Source organism: Podarcis gaigeae (genome assembly GCF_964106915.1).
Source record: "Podarcis gaigeae genome assembly, chromosome: 10".
Classification (NCBI taxonomy): domain Eukaryota; kingdom Metazoa; phylum Chordata; class Lepidosauria; order Squamata; family Lacertidae; genus Podarcis; species Podarcis gaigeae.
This window is the reverse complement of record NC_139686.1, coordinates 63,558,805-63,577,501: the sequence shown is the minus strand read 5'-3', so window position 1 is coordinate 63,577,501 and position 18,697 is coordinate 63,558,805. Positions and strand designations below refer to the sequence as shown.

The window sequence follows — 18,697 nt, the reverse complement described above, 5'->3', positions numbered from 1 at the left end:
ACACATGGTCAACAGACCCTGGACACTTTCCACCAGGCATTCAATGATTTTCACCCCACCATTAACCTAACAATGAATCTACGCAAGAAAAACATTTTTTTAGGACACAACTATAAAAATAGAAAATGGGCGTATAGATATCACCTTATACCAAAAACCAGCTGATTGACAATAATATCTACATTCCTCCAGCTACCATCCTAACATACCAAACAATCAATTGTATATAGCCAGGCCTTACGTTACATCTGCTCCAATTCTACAGACAGGGACTCTCACCTAAGAGACCTACAGCAAACCTTTTTGGAACTAAAATACCCAGCTGATGAAGTTAAAAAAAGGATCAACAAAGCCAGAGGGATAGCCAGAGAGAACTTGCTGAAAGATAGACCCAAAATAAAAACAATAGAACACCACTAGTAATCACATACAGCTATCAAGTTAAAACAGTTCAACTCATTATCAGAGATTTGCAACATCTCCTGGATAATGACAGCTCTCTTTCCCAAGCTCTGAAAGGAAAACCTGTCATTGCCTACAGAAAGCCATCCAATCTTAAACAGCTGCTCACGCAAAAAAATACAACAACCAGACCTAACATGGACACTGGCATAAGAGCCTGCAATAAATCTAGATGCCAACCTTGCTGCCACATACACCCAGAAAACATCATTATTGGCCCCAATAACATCAGACATACCATCTCAGGCCTATTTAATTATTCATCTTCCAACATTATACACAGTATTCTATCAAATGCCAACAGTGCCCTTCAGCTCTCTATATTGGACAAACAGGACAAACTTTATGCCAAAGGATAAAGGTAAAGATAAAGGGACCCCTGACCATTAGGTCCAGTCACAGATGACTCTGGGGTTGCAGTGTTCATCTCGCTTTACTGGCCGAGGGAGCCGGCGTACAGCTTCCAGGTCATGTGGCCAGCATGACTAAGCCGCTTCTGGCGAACCAGAGCAGTGCACGGAAACGCTGTTTACCTTCCCGCCAGAGTGGTACCTATTTCTCTACTTGCACTTTGTGCTTTTGAACTGCTAGGTTGGCAGGAGCAGGGACCGAGCAATGGGAGCTCACCCCGTTGCGGGGATTCGAACTGCTGACCTTCTGATTGGCAAACCCTAGGCTCTGTGGTTTAACCCACAGTGCCACCTGCATCCCTAAACGCCAAAGGATAAATGGGCATAAATCTGACATCAGGAATTCTAAAACAGAGAAACCAATAGGAGAACACTTCAATCTCCCAGGACATTCTATACAAGATCTTAAAGTAGCTGTCTTATTGCAAAAGAATTTTAAAAATACACTTGAAAGAGAAGTTGCTGAACTACAATTCATTACCAAACTAAAAACTATGGAGAGACCTTGTCTGAATAGCAATATTGGATTCATGTCCCATTATACATACTGAAGTTAATTTTGGTCATCTATCCCTTTAAAAATCCCTTGCCCTTCCCTGTGGAACCAACTGCCATAACAGTCATCAACAGTTATAAGGTTGAAGTGACATCTGTTTCAGCGTATCTGATGAAATGTGTGTTACACACAAAAGTTCATACCTTGAAAGCTTATACTTAGTTAATCTTAAAGGTACCACTGGAATTATTAAAAAAAGATTTTTTTCATCTTTCATCTTGCTATTTATTATGAATGCATCCAGACAGATACCATTTGCCTTGACCACATTCAAAACCTCCCATTCACACACAGACACCGACCAAATTACTTACTGGCTGCTCTTGATTCATTCATATACAAGACCCAACTTCAGTCCACAAATATCCACACAGCTTCTCTCAGTAGGCTTTCAAACATGAATTTCAACCAGCTTACATTTACAAACATCAGCTTTGTGGCATCCACTGGCGTCCAAATGCAAACAATACAACTTCTACTCACCAACATCAGCCGGCTTCCTTCAGGTCTACTGCCCAAAATCCATCAACTTCTAACCATGGATGTCAGCTACCTTCAATCCCTGATCCCAGTTAGCAAGTGGACTTGTCTTCTCCTTGCTCCACAGCATCCCACTGCTGGATGATCATCTCCTTCCATCTGTCAGTTCACCTCCATGTGAGAGAAGACCTCCCTATGCTGAATGCCACAGCAGTTGCCCACTGTGATCTCCTTGGCTTTCCTCTTGGCGCACCTTTACATCAGTTTACATCACCTTTACTCAGTTGCCATGTGCCTTTGTGATGTCACAAGCAACCCACAGCCAATGGCAGCAGCTGGGGAGGCATCATCATCTCCTCAGCCCCCCCCCCCCAATGGTGGGTGCAGCTCAGCAGTGATTTGTGTGTGTTTTTATTTAAAAGATGCCTAGCACACCCCTAACTTGTATTGATCATAGCTGTCAACGTTTCCCTTTTTTAAAGGGAAATTCCCTTATTCCGAATAGGATTCCTCGCAAGAAAAGTTGACAGCTATGGTATTGATACAAGGGAACACCACTCCACAATCCAAGGGGTTGTGCCATTTTTGGTCCAATGGCTGCGCTCCTTTGTGTCAACGTTCCAGAGCCACATGCCAGTGATGGTGGCCAGAAGCAAAAAAAGAGAGGAGGGACAAATGTGACCCTTACCATTGTACAGTGAACTCCAATTCAGAGGTTTCTATGTCACCACCCTCTCTCATCATCCAGTTAAGCAAGACCGCTCACCTTTTCCAGAGGGCAGCATTGCAGCCGGGCAGCCGTGACCCAATAATGATCTGTCGCAGGGTGGAGATTGACACCCTCTTCATGTGTTGCCCTGGCTGCATCACCAGCACTTAGCCTGCAAAGAGGCAATTAGCCTGCAAAGAGTTCTGGGAGGCACTTTGGCTAGATATTCCACATCCTAGTGCTTTTGCCTGGTTGTACACAGAGCAGATCCATGGAATTGTGGGAATGGTGTTTCCAAAATACTATGTAAAAGATTGGTGCTGTAGCATAGAATCCTGTGATGTCATACGCCTGAGGCAGTTTGCTTCAGTTCAGTTATCAACTGTTGTGTGAGTTTCAACTGTTAGAGCGGCAAAAATGTTGTGTTATTCTGCCGTCTGCCTCAGCCAGTCTGTAAATATGAGTCGGCCTCAGGTACAAATTCACGTAAATATGTTTCAGTAACGTATTACATGCCTGTCTTAAAACTTTAAAACTTTAAAACAAAGTATATTGCATAGTTGTTGTTGCTGTTGTTTTCTCTCAGAAGGAGAAAGATAACTATTTTAAAGGGTCGAACGACCCAGGGCAACTTCTGCACAACTCTGAAAAGTATAATAACCGCAGGAAACAAGAGGCTGAGATTAAGGAGGAGGTAGCAGACAGGCAATGTCACCACTCCCCTCCTGCCCAGACTGGCTGTGAGAAGGCAAACAGAGCCTGGCGCTAAGGGTAGACTTAGATTGGTGGGGCAGTGCCCCCTTAGCTAATAACCCTCTTAGCTAATAGACCAGCCTGCACTGTTAGAACTTAACCCATAACTAAGACTAAGCATGTGCATGTGAAACAACCAAGTATTGATTCTCTATTTATCCCTTTCTCTATTGTTTGCCCTGCACTGAATTTTAGATTGTAAGCTCCCTGGGAGAGAGATGTCTCTTCCTGTGCTCTATAAAGAGCCAAGCATTCTGATAGTAACAAATAAACAGCAACAGCCGCTCATGCTCTGTGTTATTGGAAGGCTGGTCTGATTCTATTTGCCAAGAACTATCCAGAAAGAGAAGATGCTTCCTTGTGAGACATTCCTGAAAATTTTAATATGATTAATTATCGGAGGAAAACCCAATAACACCTGATATGACAGAATGCTGGCTAATTAGCAAAATGGGGAAAGCCTACATATAAAGTTAGATCTAGTAAATATGACTTCTTAAAAAAAGACTTCTTAAAGAAGGAGGAGGGAAGGCAGATGGCGCAAGCTAATAGAATATTTAACATTGGGCAAGATCCCATGAGTGCATTTGCTGTTCCATATATACAGCACCACTGAAGGACTTCATGAAACTCTCTAGGAAATGGTAATTTTAAGATGGTGACAGCCTAAAACTGGAGGGTAGGGAGAGAGAGAGCGAACTATGCCTCTGTGGTAGAAAGGCTGCCAAAACACATCATTTTCAGAGCAAAATTGTGACGTTCTATGGGAATTGTCATGACAACATCTGGCTGGCTTCTTAGCAATATCAATGTGTGGCAGCAAATAGCAAGCCTGAGCTCTCAAAAAGCAATTGTGACAAGATCTACAATGATTTGCCCATTGGTACACTATAGACACATTATGAACAGTCAGCATGCTGCACATTCAGAAAAGAATTTGCCCCAGAATATATATTTTTCAAGTTTCTTAGAACAGATTTTTTTTAAAAAAAAACCACTAAAACTCTTTAGTGGTTTTTTTTAAAAGCAGAACTAAACCCATCCTTCCAGTATGCTTAAGATAAGCAGAGTTTACCTATCCAAATGAATAAAGCAAATTCCTAATTGTCAAATTGAAGTTGTTGGTAGCGAAAAGACAGCCTGAGATGGAAGGGGCTATAATGTATCTTGCAACTCAGACCCCCTGGGCTGCCTGATAGTTGAAGAACTTGTAGATTCCAGTGATATGCCAAGCGGAAAACAAACCTCAGTTTATTCCCCGTGAGAATCTTCTCTTTGACTGGAATAAAGCTTTCTGGTTACAGTTCTTATTTAACGTATTTATATTCCGCCTTGCAACGTTTTCAAAACATCATTATAAAATATAAAGTAATGAATACAAATCAGTTAAAAACAATAGTTAAGATACAATAAAGCATCATTAGAGCCAGCATTAAAATACCAATTACTGTGATCGTCTAGTTGTCAACATTGTCTGCACCTAGTTTTCAATGGCCTGTCTGAATAAGAAAGTCTTGCCTTATCAGGGGTTCCATCATCTTCTTGTCTTAGCTGGTGGTTAGGAACTGGAAAAAAAAAATATTTTCATATATTTTTATTTATTTATAAAGAATGCTGGATGTCTTTTACCACCAGATATGTGACTAAGACTACAAGTCCCAGAATTCCTATTGGGACATCATTAGTGTCATTTCTTCCATAAATAAGGTAAAGGTAAAGGGACTCCTGACCATTAAGTCCAGTCGCAGACGACTCTGGGGTTGCGGCGCTCATCTCGCTTTATTGGCCGAGTGAGCTGGCGTTTGTCCGCAGACAGCTTCCAGGTCATGTGGCTAGCATGACAAAGCTGCTTCTGGCAAACCAGAGCAGCACACGGAAACACCGTTTACCTTCCTGCCGGAGTGCTACCTATTTATCTACTTGCACTTTGATATGCTTTCAAACTGCTAGGTTGACAGGAGCAGGGACCGAGCAACGGGAGCTCACCCCGTCTCAGGGATTCGAACTGCCGACATTCTGATCGGCAAGCCCTAGGTCCCCCTTCTTCCACCCGCGTCCCCCTTCTTCCATAAATAAAAGGCCCTATAAAAAGAAGCTGTGCTGGGGCAATTGCAGATATTGATATTGTGTAGCTTGGAACAACTGGATGCATTAAAAAAATGACTCTTTTTGGAATGAAGTATTGTATTCAGAAACTTTACTTGCAGAATTTTCTTCAATACAGAACACAGATCTCAAAGATACAGCCAAATAGTGCCATACAATATCTTGCATTGTCCTGCACAGGCTCAGCATCTTAGAAATAAAAGATAATTCCAAACAGACCTATAAGCAATGGTCTCTTTACTCACAACTTCCATTTTGCCAGGATCTGTATTCACTCACTGGAGAGGGTCATTTACACATCCTTAGTCCCCAGAGCCTGAGAACAAAAACAGGCCACCACCCTTCCAAGATGGTGAATTTGCAATTCAGTACCTGTGTCACCGGATCTAAGGTTAAACACTCACGTTCTAGCTAGCAGAAAACAACAATAGTTAATTATCACCCCATCAAGGAGTTCAGAGACCACTTAGTATACTTCAGTGTAAATTTGCCACTTTAAAGCCTTCAATAATACACATTTAGGCATTCACCATTTCAGTGCCAGTTAAATAATTAACAGGGGCTCTGGGAATGCTCACACCACTTTCCAAGTCACAATGGTAAATTACTTACCTTAAGGGCCCAGAAGGGGGGAAGAGGCAGAGATCAGTCCTCCTTGATCTGTGTGCCGTAAAACAATGTGCAAGCCATTGCAGAAAGCTTTTGCAAGGAGGCTTCATCATTGAGAGCACTCAACTAAGCTCTCACAAAAACCCAACCCATTTTTGAGTCTGAATAGCAGATATTTCTGCATAATGTGGGCAACAGATGAAGAACAGAGTCTCTATGGCAGGTGTGGAGGACCTTTGGCCCTCCAGTGCTGATGAAATCCAACAGGGGTGATGGCCCTGCAACAACCCCAGGGTTCTTCTTCCTTGCCCTATGGCATAAAATAACAGAACGCTTCCCCAATCTTCTGGCTTCAGTTTAAATAAACATAACTGTCAGGGTTTCAGGGACAGAGAGCGAGGGGGAGGGGTCCCAGGGTGACGAGGAAGAGGACGACGACGACCCGAGGTTGTCAGTGAGTCCGTCAAGTGAATCCGAGGATTCCCAAAAGGGAGCCCCCCTGGTCAGGCCAAGGGGCAGTAGAGAGGGAAGCAGTCAGAAGCAGGGGAACGAAGAGGGAATCCCCGGTGGGGGTTGGAGATCGGGACCGGCCTCTCCATCGGAACGGAGTGAAGGGGGTGGAGTTACCAGTGTGTCAGAAGGAGCAGAACAGGGAGCAGAGAGGGGAAGGAGTTCGGAGCAGAACGTCCTGCCGGAAGGGGAGGAGTGTAGTACCGAGAGTAGCGTAACGGTCGAAAGGAAGGTCAGAGGCAACGTACGCGTGCCAAGTTCAAATGTGGAGGCGCGCGGAAATGAGGAGAGCCCTGAGGAGGAGCCTGGTCCCAAAGCACGAAGGAGGGGGGAGCAGGCGTCAGAAGACTCAGCCTCGGGGGAGTCCCGAAGGGAGGGAGCACAGGGGGGCAGGAAGACCCTGCGGAAAAGGAAGGAGAGGAAAAGGTGGAGCAGTACAAGCCTCTTAAGCTGGTGCAGGGGCGGGACTGACTCAGAGGGGACTTCAAACGTCTAAGGATAACAGATGCTGAGCCACGGAGCTTGGATGTAACGACAACAATGTTCTTCAATAAAACCTTTTGTATATAACTTGGACTGGATTTTGGTCTCTTGTGAGCTGGGACCTCGGGTGGCTCTGACAATAACCTTTCTCATATATGTCTAAACTGCTTGGACTTTGTCTAGAAGGCTGGAAAAGTCAGCAGAATAATCCAGTCATAATGATACCTGTAAGTGACAAAAACAAGAGGGAAACTCTCCTCATCTAGCCTAGCTATCTGCATGAATTCCCAATATTTGCATTTAGACAAAAGGACTCTTATTTAACAACTACTCAGGGAGGCAGAAGTGGTACAGAGTTTTCAGACTACCTATAGTAAGGCTTCAAGGACATTATAGGCATTTAGCTCTTTCGCTGGTTGGAAGAGAACAGCTTGAGGGAAAGGTAATGTGATTTTGAGAGGAAACTTGGCTAGAAGCAGAAAGGTTAAGCACCCTCTATATTCTGTAGCTTTGTGCATTTGGTTTTCATTAAGTGGGGGGGGTATATTGGGTCAGAGTTGCATTTTGATGTAAAAAAATGACAGGACTATGGCATCTAATTGTTGTGCAGAAGTTGGAATTTCTGGTGTTTTGCTTGGAATTCTGTAGCATATACCGTATTTTTCGCTCTATAACACACACCCGACCATAACACGCACGTAGTTTTTAGAGGAGGAAAATCCGTAGGCATGCCACCCGTAGCCATTTCCTCCATAACACGCACAGACATTTCCCCTTACTTTCTAGGAGGAAAAAAGTGAGTGTTATGGTGCAAAAATATGGTACTTTGGGGAAATCCAATATCCTGTAATAGCACCTTCTCATAATCCCATTACTAACTTTTTTAATTATTTAAATAAACACAGGGAGCTTCCAAACCAAGCAAACAGATACAAACAGATCTCTCACACTCCAACTCCCTGTACAAATTGCTCAGTACAGTGATACCTCAGGTTACAGATGCTTCAGGTTACAGACTCTGCTAAACCAGAAATAGTAGCTCAGGTTAAGAACTTTCCTTCAGGATGAGAACAGAAATTGTGCAGTGGCCACGCAGCAGGCCCCATTAGCTAGAGTGGTACCACAGGTTAAGAACAGTTTCAGGTTAAGAACGGACCTCCAGAACAAATTAAGTCCTTAACTGAGAGCCAGTATGGTGTAGTGGTTAAGAGTGGTAGACTTGTAATCTGGGGAACCGGGTTCGCATCTCCGCTCCTCCACATGCAGCTGCTGGGTGACCTTGGGCTAGTCACACTTCTTTGAAGTCTCTCAGCCCCACTCACCTCACAGAGTGTTTGTTGTGGGGGAGGAAGAGAAAGGAGAATGTTAGCCGCTTTGAGACTCCTTCGGGTAGTGATAAAGCGGGATATCAAATCCAAACTCCTTAACCTGAGGTACTACTGTATCTGAGTCAAAAATGTATCTCTTTGGTGCTCATAAGGGACTCCAGATGAATTTAGGACAATTTGTGTCTGTTTGAAAGCCGCATACTAGCCTTAATTATCCTCTTTCAGAATTAACTCTTCACTTGCTAAGGTTTATGGCCAATCGTTTGCTATCACTTCATGTCATCTAAATTTAATGTCATGTTTTCCAATCTTTTAAGAGATGCATTGCCTGAAAGCCTATAAGACGTTTATTCCACATTATATCTAGAACTGAAAACGAGATGGAATTCAAATATCCATTACATCCTGAAACAATTTCATTACCAATGAAGTAAACTCACATCTACCTATAAGCTTATCTTTCGGCTACAAAATGGGAATTTTGATTGATAATAGCTGCTGCATTATGGCAAGAATGGATTTGTTTTTACTTGAACTAAGACAGTGCTCTATTTTTTTTTTTTTTTTAGGATATCTTTAGCACATTTGAAGAGGATGATGAGATTGAAATTGCATGTGGTGATATGAGTGGGGGGGTTATATGAAATTATTCTATATCAGTTGTTTCTTAAGTCTTGAAAAGGTAAAAAATGTGATTTTATCAATGCATTCATAATACTATCATAGTACTTATACTTTGGACTGCATTATGTTCTTATCTCAGATACAAATAATTTTTATATTGTTGTATGTTGCTAGAGAATACCAGCGATTGTGTTTCATACAGTTCTTATTCAGAAATGACTTTGGACACCAATTATTTATGATTTGCACCTCTTGTCTCATTTAGTTATACTAAGGCTGCACTCCTAACCATAACTTCTCAGATCTAATTCTTACTGAATTCGATTAGGTTTACTAGTGGAATTAAGACTGCAACCAACAACAAACAAAGGAAGACTTTTTCCTCAAAGAAGCAGATTATAGGCCACAGATGGGTGGAGGTTTTCAAATACAGTGGTACCTCGGTTTAAGAACAGTCCTGTTTACGAATAATTTGGTTTACAAACTCCTCAAAACCAGAGGTAGTTTCCTGGTTTCAAACTTTACCTCAGTCTAAGAACAGAATCTGAATGGTGAAAGGGCACCGGCGACAGGAGGCCTCATTAAGGAAAGCGCACCTCGGTTTAAGCATGGTTTCAGTTTAAGAACATACTTCCGAAACGGATTAAGTTCGTAAACCGAAGTACCACTGTAAATGACATTGGAAACCCAATGAAGAAACTGGTCTCTTTCACACTTTTCATTCCTCTGTCTTATGCCTACTGTGTGAGAGCTTTCAGTTTGATTGTACAACTGTGGACTAAGCACAGATACCAGTTGAGTTATAGTATTGTGAAGGCTGGTCTTCAGGTGCAACTGAACATTAGCATGGCCTGTGCTGAGCTTCTGACTTCTTGAAACAACAGCTGGGATCTGCCAAAAATGGCAAGAAGCCAGCTCAAATACAAATTTAAAAGGAAGGAAGTCGAGGTCATTCAACCCACCTTTAAGATAAAATATCACATTTAATGTCAAGTATTTCATAGAATCATAGAATCATAGAGTTGGAAGAGACCACAAGGGCCATTGAGTCCAACCCCCTGCCAAGCAGGAAACACCATCAGAGCACTCCTGACATATGGTTGTCAAGCCTCTGCTTAAAGACCTCCAAAGAAGGAGACTCCACCACACTCCTTGGCAGCAAATTCCACTGTCGAACAGCTCTTACTGTCGGGAAGTTCTTCCTAATGTTTAGGTGGAATCTTCTTTCTTGTAGTTTGGAGTCATTGCTCCGTGTCCGCTTCTCTGGAGCAGCAGAAAACAACCTTTCTCCCTCCTCTATGTGACATCCTTTTATATATTTGAACATGGCTATCATATCACCCCTTAACCTCCTCTTCTCCAGGCTAAACATGCCCAGCTCCCTTAGCTGTTCCTCATAAGGCATAGTTTCCAGGCCCTTGACCATTTTGGTTGCTCTCCTCTGGACACGTTCCAGTTTGTCAGTGTCCTTCTTGAACTGTGGTGCCCAGAACTGGACACAGTACTCCAGGTGAGGTCTGACCAGAGCAGAATACAGTGGCACTATTACTTCCCTTGATCTAGATGCTATACTCCTATTGATGCAGCCCAGAATTGCATTGGCTTTTTTAGCTGCCGCGTCACACTGTTGGCTCATGTCAAGTTTGTGGTCAACCAAGACTCCTAGATCCTTTTCACATGTACTGCTCTCAAGCCAGGTGTCACCCATCTTGTATTTGTGCCTCTCATTTTTTTTGCCCAAGTGCAATACTTTACATTTCTCCCTGTTAAAATTCATCTTGTTTGTTTTGGCCCAGTTCTCTAATCTGTCAAGGTCGTTTTGAAGTGTGATCCTGTCCTCTGGGGTGTTAGCCACCCCTCCCAGTTTGGTGTCATCTGCAAATTTGATCAGGATGCCCTTGAGTCCATCATCCAAGTCGTTGATAAAGATGTTGAATAAGATCGGGCCCAAGACAGAACCCTGTGGCACCCCACTAGTCACTCTTCTCCAGGATGAAGAGGAACCATTGATGAGCACCCTTTGGGTTCGGTCAGTCAGCCAGTTACAAATCCACTGAGTGGTAGCATAGTCAAGACTGCATTTTACCAGCTTCTTTACAAGAATATCATGGGGCACCTTGTCAAATGCCTTGCTGAAATCAAGGTATGCTACATCCACTGTGTTCCCTTCATCTACCAGGGTTGTAATTCTGTCAAAAAATGAGATCAGGTTAGTCTGACATGACTTATTTTTCAGAAATCCATGCTGACTATTGGTGATCACAGCATTCCTTTCTAGGTGCTCACAGACCTTTTGCTTAATGATCTGCTCCAGAATTTTCCCTGGTATTGATGTCAGACTGACTGGGCGGTAATTATTTGGGTCCTCTCTTTTCCCCTTTTTGAAAATAGGGACAACATTTGCTCTCCTCCAGTCTGCTGGGACTTCGCCTGTTCTCCAGGAATTCTGAAAGATGACTGCCAGTGGTTCTGAGATCACATCTGCCAGTTCTTTTAATACTCTTGGATGCAGTTCATCTGGCCCTGGAGACTTGAATACATCTAAACTAGCCAAGTATTCTTGTACTATCTCCTTAGTTATCCTGGGCTGTGTTTCCTCTGCTGAATCATTTGCTCCAAATTCTTCAGGTCGGGCATTGTTTTCTTTATCGGAGAAGACTGAGGCAAAGAAGGCATTGAGGAGTTCAGCCCTTTCTGTGTCCCCTGTTTGCATTTCACCATCTTCTCCTCTGAGTGACCCCACTGTTTCTTTGTTCTTCCTTTTGCTACGAACATACCCATAAAAGCTTTTTTTGTTGCTTTTAACCTCTCCAGCAAGCCTGAGTTCATTCTGTGCTTTAGCTTTTCTGACTTTGTGTCTACACGTGCTGGCTACTTGTTTGAATTCCTCTTTGGTGGTTCCCCCCTTTTCCATTTTTTGTACACATCCTTTTTTAATCTTAACTCAGTTAAAAGTTCTTTAGATAGCCACCCTGGCTTCTTTAGGCACCTTCCATGTTTCCGTCTCATTGGTATTGCCTGAAGTTGTGCTTTTACTATCTCCCTCTTAACAAACTCCCAGCCATCATGAACTCCCTTTCCTTTTAGTATTACTGTCCATGGGATCTCACCCAGCACTTCCCTAAGTTTTATGAAGTCGGCTTTCTTAAAGTCAAGAAATTGAGTCCTAGTATGCTTGGCTGCTCCTTTCCGCTGTATAGTAAATTTCAGAAGAGCATGATCACTCGCGCCTAATGATCCTTCCACTTCTACCCCACTAACCAGGTCATCAACATTGGTTAGGACCAGATCTAAAATTGTTGTTCCTCTTGTTGCTTCTCCCACTTTCTGGACAATGAAGTTGTCTGCAAGGCCAGTGAGGAATCTGTTTGACCTTATGCTCTTGGCTGAGTTTGACATCCAACAAATATCCGGGTAATTGAAGTCCCCCATTACTACTATCTCCCTTCCTTTTGCATTCTTGGCCATCTGTTCCAGGAAGGCATCATCTATGTCCTCCGTTTGGCTTGGGGATCTATAGTAAACTCCCACAATGAGGTCACTGTTATTCTTCTCTCCCTTAATTTTGACCCAAATGCTCTCACTTTGGCTTTGAGGTTCTAAATCTTGGATCTCTTCACAGGTATACACATCGCTGACATATAACGCCACTCCTCCTCCTTTCTTATCTGGTCTGTTTCTCTGAAATAGATTGTATCCCTCCATTATTACATTCCAATCGTGGGACTTATCCCACCAGGTTTCAGTGATGCCTATTATGTCATATTTAGTTTGCTGTACCAAGAGCTCAAGCTCATCTTGTTTATTTCCCATGCTTTGCGCATTAGTGTACAGACATTGAAGTCCATTAATCATTCCCCCGTGTCTCTTATTTAAGGATTTTTTCCTCCCACCACTAGGTCTGCATGCTGTTTGCTCCATTTGGTCTATGACATTTGGATGATCATTTTCATCAATTGATAGACTCCTACCTTCAGGAGCACTGTCTCCCTCCCCCACATTAGTCAGTTTAAAGCCCTCCTGATGAGGTTTCTGAGATTTTTGGCAAAAATATTCCTCCCAACCGTTGTGAGGTGCAGCCCATCGCTTGCCAGAAGTCCATCTTCAAGAAACTGCAGTCCGTGATCTAAGAATCCAAACCGTTCCTGTTTACACCATTTGCAAAGCCAGCTGTTCACTTCCACTATTTTTCCCTCTCTCCCTGGGCCACGTCGTTCAACTGGGAGGACAGATGAGATGACAATTTGTGCATTTAATTGCTTCAATTTTCTGCCTAGAGCCTTGTAGTCTCTTTTGATCTTCTGGAGGCTATTGCTTGCAGTGTCATTGGTTCCCACATGAACCAAGAGGAAGGGGTATTTGTCAGTGGGTTTTATGATTCCTTGCAGTCGTTCAGTTACATCTTGGATCTTAGCCCCGGGGAGACAGCACACTTCCCGAGGCATTATTTCATTATGAAGATGTCATGCCAGCCATATAACTGCAGAATACAACAAGTTTAGGAGTGTAGTCCTAATAGCAGTTGGGTGGTGTCTTGTATGTCTCCTTCTGGCAACTCCTACAGCCAAGCTGGTGCCAAATGTATTGTTTTGGTTTATTTTGGACCATATTAGTGAGACTGGGGAAAGGGGTGTGTCTTGTCATCTGGGTAGGACCTCCATACACACTGCCCAGGTTTGAGCCCCAGAGAGGTCAGTTCTGGAAACTCAGCAAAAACAAACATGGGAGGCAGCAGTTACAAGTTATAAGCTCAACCTGGAGTGTAAGCACTATGGGTTGCCTTTGTTGGTGGGAGAGAATATCAGGTCTCAGCTACAAATACTTGCATATAGACAGAAATGCTCCCTGGTCAGTGGTACAGTGGTACCTCGATTCTTGAACAAAATTGATTCCAGAAGCCCATTTGGCTTCTGAAACTTTAGAAAACTGAGGCGCAGCTTCCCATTGGTTGCAAGAGCTTCTTGCACTCAGGGGAAGCTGTGTCACACGTTTGGGTTCCAAAAAAACGTTTGGAAATGGAAGCATTTACTTCTGGGTTTTCGGCATACATGAACTGAAATGTACGACAACGGAGGCATTCAGGAACCGAGGTTCCACCGTAACACGATCATTCTGAGACTGAGTTTGTGTTTTGTTGCTGTAACCAAGGGGTGGAGGCATTCACTATTCTAATCAACACTCGCTAGTAATCATTTTGATACTATTGTCTCTGGAGGTTCTGTGCTGGTCCCATCAAGGATTATTTTGGCAACGTGAAAGCACTCTTTGTACTAGAAGTTCAAGGGTATTGCAAAACATAATGCCTAATTAAAAGCCAGCCTTTCATCTTCCATCTTGGAGCCAGTTTGTCCATTTCCTCAGCTTCTTCTTTCATACCCCTTTGTGTTCCTATCATCATCATTATTATAATCAGGTTTCATTACCAACATATGCTATAACAAACTAATTCATGGCATAAACAGTAAAAAGAAAAGAAAAACCATGTTGCACATTAACCTTAATGACCCTGGGTCTATAGGATTATCAGCTGATAGTATTAGATAGATGCAGTGCCAAGTTCACATCAGTGCAAAGACAACAGGAAAACATTATTTTAATGGAATTTTAATTGATGCTTAATTGTGTAATGAAATTGTGCATGGCAGCCGATGGAAGCATTATCCTCCCTTTAAAGTTGATTCAAGTGCATGTGCTAAATTGAATTTCCAATGTCCCACTGCTGTCGTTGATCAGAAAAGTCACAAAGGCTGCCTGAGCGCAGGTAAAATTGTACGGCATGAACATTTTTCTTCTGGGCTGGTGCTTTAGGATAGCAATGATGAAGAGTTGAATGCATTCCAAGCCAGCTGGATTTCACTGTGCAAATATAAAATCTAAGCAACTCCATTTGATATATACTTAACAACAAGCTCCCACCCCAGGCAGCTTAGAAAGATGGCTGTGAAAAATTACAATACTAGTGAACTGGCATTTTGAAAATAATTTACAGGCCACAGACGGAGAAAGAAAATACCAGGAGGAGGCACCTATGGTAAAATGACTGCTGTTTTATAAAAAGGATAAGAAATTGGTGTTAGGATCTTAGGGAAGGTGATATATTTGTAACAAATCAATGATGCCATTGTAAGGCTGGTTCCACAGCATGCTACACCATCAGTTTCAGCTTCAATGAAAATTTCTAGGCAAGACAGTATCTCCACAATCGGAGGCATCACCCAGGACCACTAAAGTCACCCAACAGGTATAAGTAGTACCAGCATATAAATCACCAATCCTAAAGCACAGCAATCATATGCAAGAAATTAAGGAAGGGTATTGTAGATGTTTATAAAAGTAAGCATTCTGGGCACCAGGAGAAAATATTATTCTTCACCAGGCCTTTGGCTGATTAATATTCTACAGACTTTTAGATGTGGCTATGGGGAGAGCGGGTTATTGTTTTGCTGTTTTGTTTTACTCAGTGCTTTTTTTCTTTAAAAAAGTTTAGGGGTACTCCCATTTTCCTACTCATATTGAAATACTGCCCCTCAATGAGGCCAAACCTAGATTCACAAAATGTTTATGCGTATGCGTCCCCCAGAAAAAGCACAGGTTTTACTTATTTACTTGATTTTATCTTATATTGTATTCTGTGAACTGCCCTGACATCTTATGATTAAGGGCAGTATATAGATATAATGAATATAATGAATGAATGAATGAATGAACGAACGAACTAGATATAGACCCGGGTTTCCCAAACTTGGGTCTCCACCTGTTGTTGGACTACAAATCCCATCATCTCTAGCTAGCAACATCAGGGGTGGTGGGAGTTGTAGTCCAAAAACATCTGGAGATCCAAGTTTGGGAAACCCTTACAGGCTAACGTTTATTGGTAATATATTCAGGAAAAATCAGAAATACTTTTTCACAGAACCCATCAGTAATGTATGGAATTTTCTACCCTGAAATGTGATAATAGCTACTGGCTTAGGTGGCCTTGAAAGAGCAATGTGACAAATTTGGAGATGCTACTGCTACTGGTATCTTTTAATCATAACTGTTAAGTGGAGCCCACTTCTTCAGAAGTTCTATGCTACCAAATACAGGTTTCTGCAGAGCAAAAGCACACACTGTATTTGTGAGTTTCTTAGGCACAACTGGTTGGTCACTTTGGAGACTACTAGGATGAAGGTCCAAGGTGGTACCCAGAACCATCGTTATCTACACAATAGTCTTCAACCTGTTCAGAACTGGGGCACATGGTTTAATCCAAACATATATTTTGGGACCCATTTATTATTTTGTTTGACTGTATATTTGTATCATGATAGGACTGTTGTTGCAGGCCAACTTAGGTTGAAGGCAGACATGTATGTTATGTTTTTATATATTTTGGAAGCCACCCAGATTGGTTGGGACAACCCAGTCAGATGGGTGGGATATAAATAATAAAATAATTATGATTATTGAATAGGATGTCCCTATTTTCATTGGAAAAAATGTTGGAGGGCATGGTAAACCTGGGTTTGCTGCTGTGTCATGTGTGAAGGAACCCAATATAGTTTTAGATCACACTAGAAATAATCATTTTGTAAAGACTGAAGCATGCCCCATTGACTTCAGTGGGACTTACTCTCATGGATGTGTGCATGGGAGACTTCTAATATGCTTCTGTTTGTAAAGCAATACATTTTGCTTTATGACACATAACTGGGTTTGTGGCATTCAGCTGCTGCAATCACGTCTCAGAGGGAGTGCCTAACCGCTCTGCTTTTTGGTACAGGTGTCAAATAGTGATTACAAACGCAGACAAAAAGCTCTACCTGGATTAAGCCTGTGTGTATTCATAACACATTGTTTTGATCCCCAGCATCAACAAAACGTAGTTATAATGAAAAGTGCTGCTGGTGGCAGCATTACTCCAGATTAAGGTCTGCAAGCCAAGTGGAAACTTTTAATGAGTCATAATTTGCATGTTTATCATAATGTGCACCAGTGGCATTTGCACTTTCAAACTGCCTATGTTTACATCTGATTATTATTCTTTTTTTGCTAGATAGCTTACTTGCTGCTGATGCAGGCTAGAATCTTGAAGTTGCTCTTGAGAGCCATAATGGGACATCCGAGATTGGGATCAGAGGTGAGGGAGGCTTCTGTCAAGCCATGATGCTCCGCTTAAATCAGGACACTTGGAGGGTATGGAAAGTTAACCTATCATTTTTTTTCTCAACTCCCCACAGCTCTGATGTCTTAGTCTGGCTTCTGGAAGTATGTCTGTGGCATGGGAGGAAGAGGAGGCTCAAGCCGGTGTTGTGTCTCCCAAAGTGCAACCTTCTGCTAGACTGCTGGTCCATGCAGCATCTCTCCTTGTTGGGATTCTATTCCACCTTTTGCTGCAAACATGGGACTGTTGCGTGTCACATGTCTGTTTACATTCCAGCACAGATTGCTGGCGTAAGCGGAACTTCCATTCTGTATAGCTTTTGTTTTTAGCTATCTCTCCGAGAAGACGGCAAGGAGAGACGACATGTTTCTTTGTCCTGATTTATGTTTAATAAATGCGTAGCTTAGTATGTATCTACAGCCTCAAGCCTCTTCTGTTGTACAGTATACACTGCTGAGAAAAGTGTGCTGAAGTCTGCAAGCTTGAGTGGCTGTTGTACGTCAGAGCAAGAGGTCGATGAATCTCCGCAGCGGCAAGGCTGAGAGGGAGATGTTTCAGCTGGGGCTGAGCCAGCTGGCCTTTTGACCCCCTTACGCCGACACTCCCATCACTGCTCAGCTCAGTGCAACCTCGCCACACTTATCCGTGTGACATCTCCCAATGCTGCTCAGGATGTGCTGGTTCCACGGTGTCTCCCAATGCTCTCCTGAGACCATGGAGGAGAGGGAGGACAACAGACAAAGGTAGGAGGGGGATGGAGGGAGCAGGGCAAGCAGGTGAGGAAAGGGTCAGCAGAGAGGAGGTGAGTGATGGCATCGTCAGGAGGGCAGGAGGTGCCCCAAATTGTCCTCCCTAAATGTTGAAGGTGGGTGGGTATGACTTTCACCTTTGGCTTCAAATTTGCTCCAAGTAAAACAGTAAGTAAAAACTGAATTAAGCAGCCAGTGAACACACACACACACACACACACACACACACAGCCCTCTGAAATTGTGTTTGTGATGGAACCTCAGCAGATTGGGTGACTTCCTATATTAAACTCTGTGACTGCACTGAATTTGCAGGGAAAACAAATCGATATAATACTCCTTATAATGACTATGCTTTTTTGTGTAAGTCAACAAATCTCCTATTAATTAACCAGTGATTAAAGTCAGCTTGTGAAAATTAATCACAGCCTGGAAAAGCCATTTGTCCATGTGTGCTTCATTACGGCGGTGTTTGCCCTTCAGGCAAGAAAGCAGCAAGTAAATGCCACAGAATGAGCAGATTAAACTGTAGCTACACTGATCTGTTTGCCAGAGATTCCAATTCTCCCCCTCCTAGCTTATGGGTTCTATGAAGTGTGTCTGTTAAGCTTGTGCTATGAACTAAATGAACATTCATTGCCGTTTTGCAAGAACGTGGCAACTTAATCCGCCAAATGCATGCTTTGGGTGTTTAGCAAAAGAATAATAGCATGCATCCAAGTTCAAGTGTGTGACATTGTTGAAACCAGGACATCTGATAAACACAGTAGAA

At 42.7% G+C, this 18,697-nt stretch overlaps 1 long non-coding RNA gene across 2 annotated transcripts; it reads left to right on the top strand.

Moving 5' to 3' along the window:
• Nucleotides 1-2,917: 2,917 nt before the first annotated feature.
• On the top strand, nt 2,918-17,589 carry LOC310826593. Of its 2 annotated transcripts, XR_014555870.1 has the most exons (3): nt 2,918-3,091; nt 17,069-17,152; nt 17,253-17,589. It is a non-coding gene; the product is annotated as an uncharacterized lncRNA (long non-coding RNA). The 2 variants fall into 2 exon arrangements; XR_014555869.1 differs by lacking the exon at nt 17,069-17,152.
• Nucleotides 17,590-18,697: the final 1,108 nt, after the last annotated feature.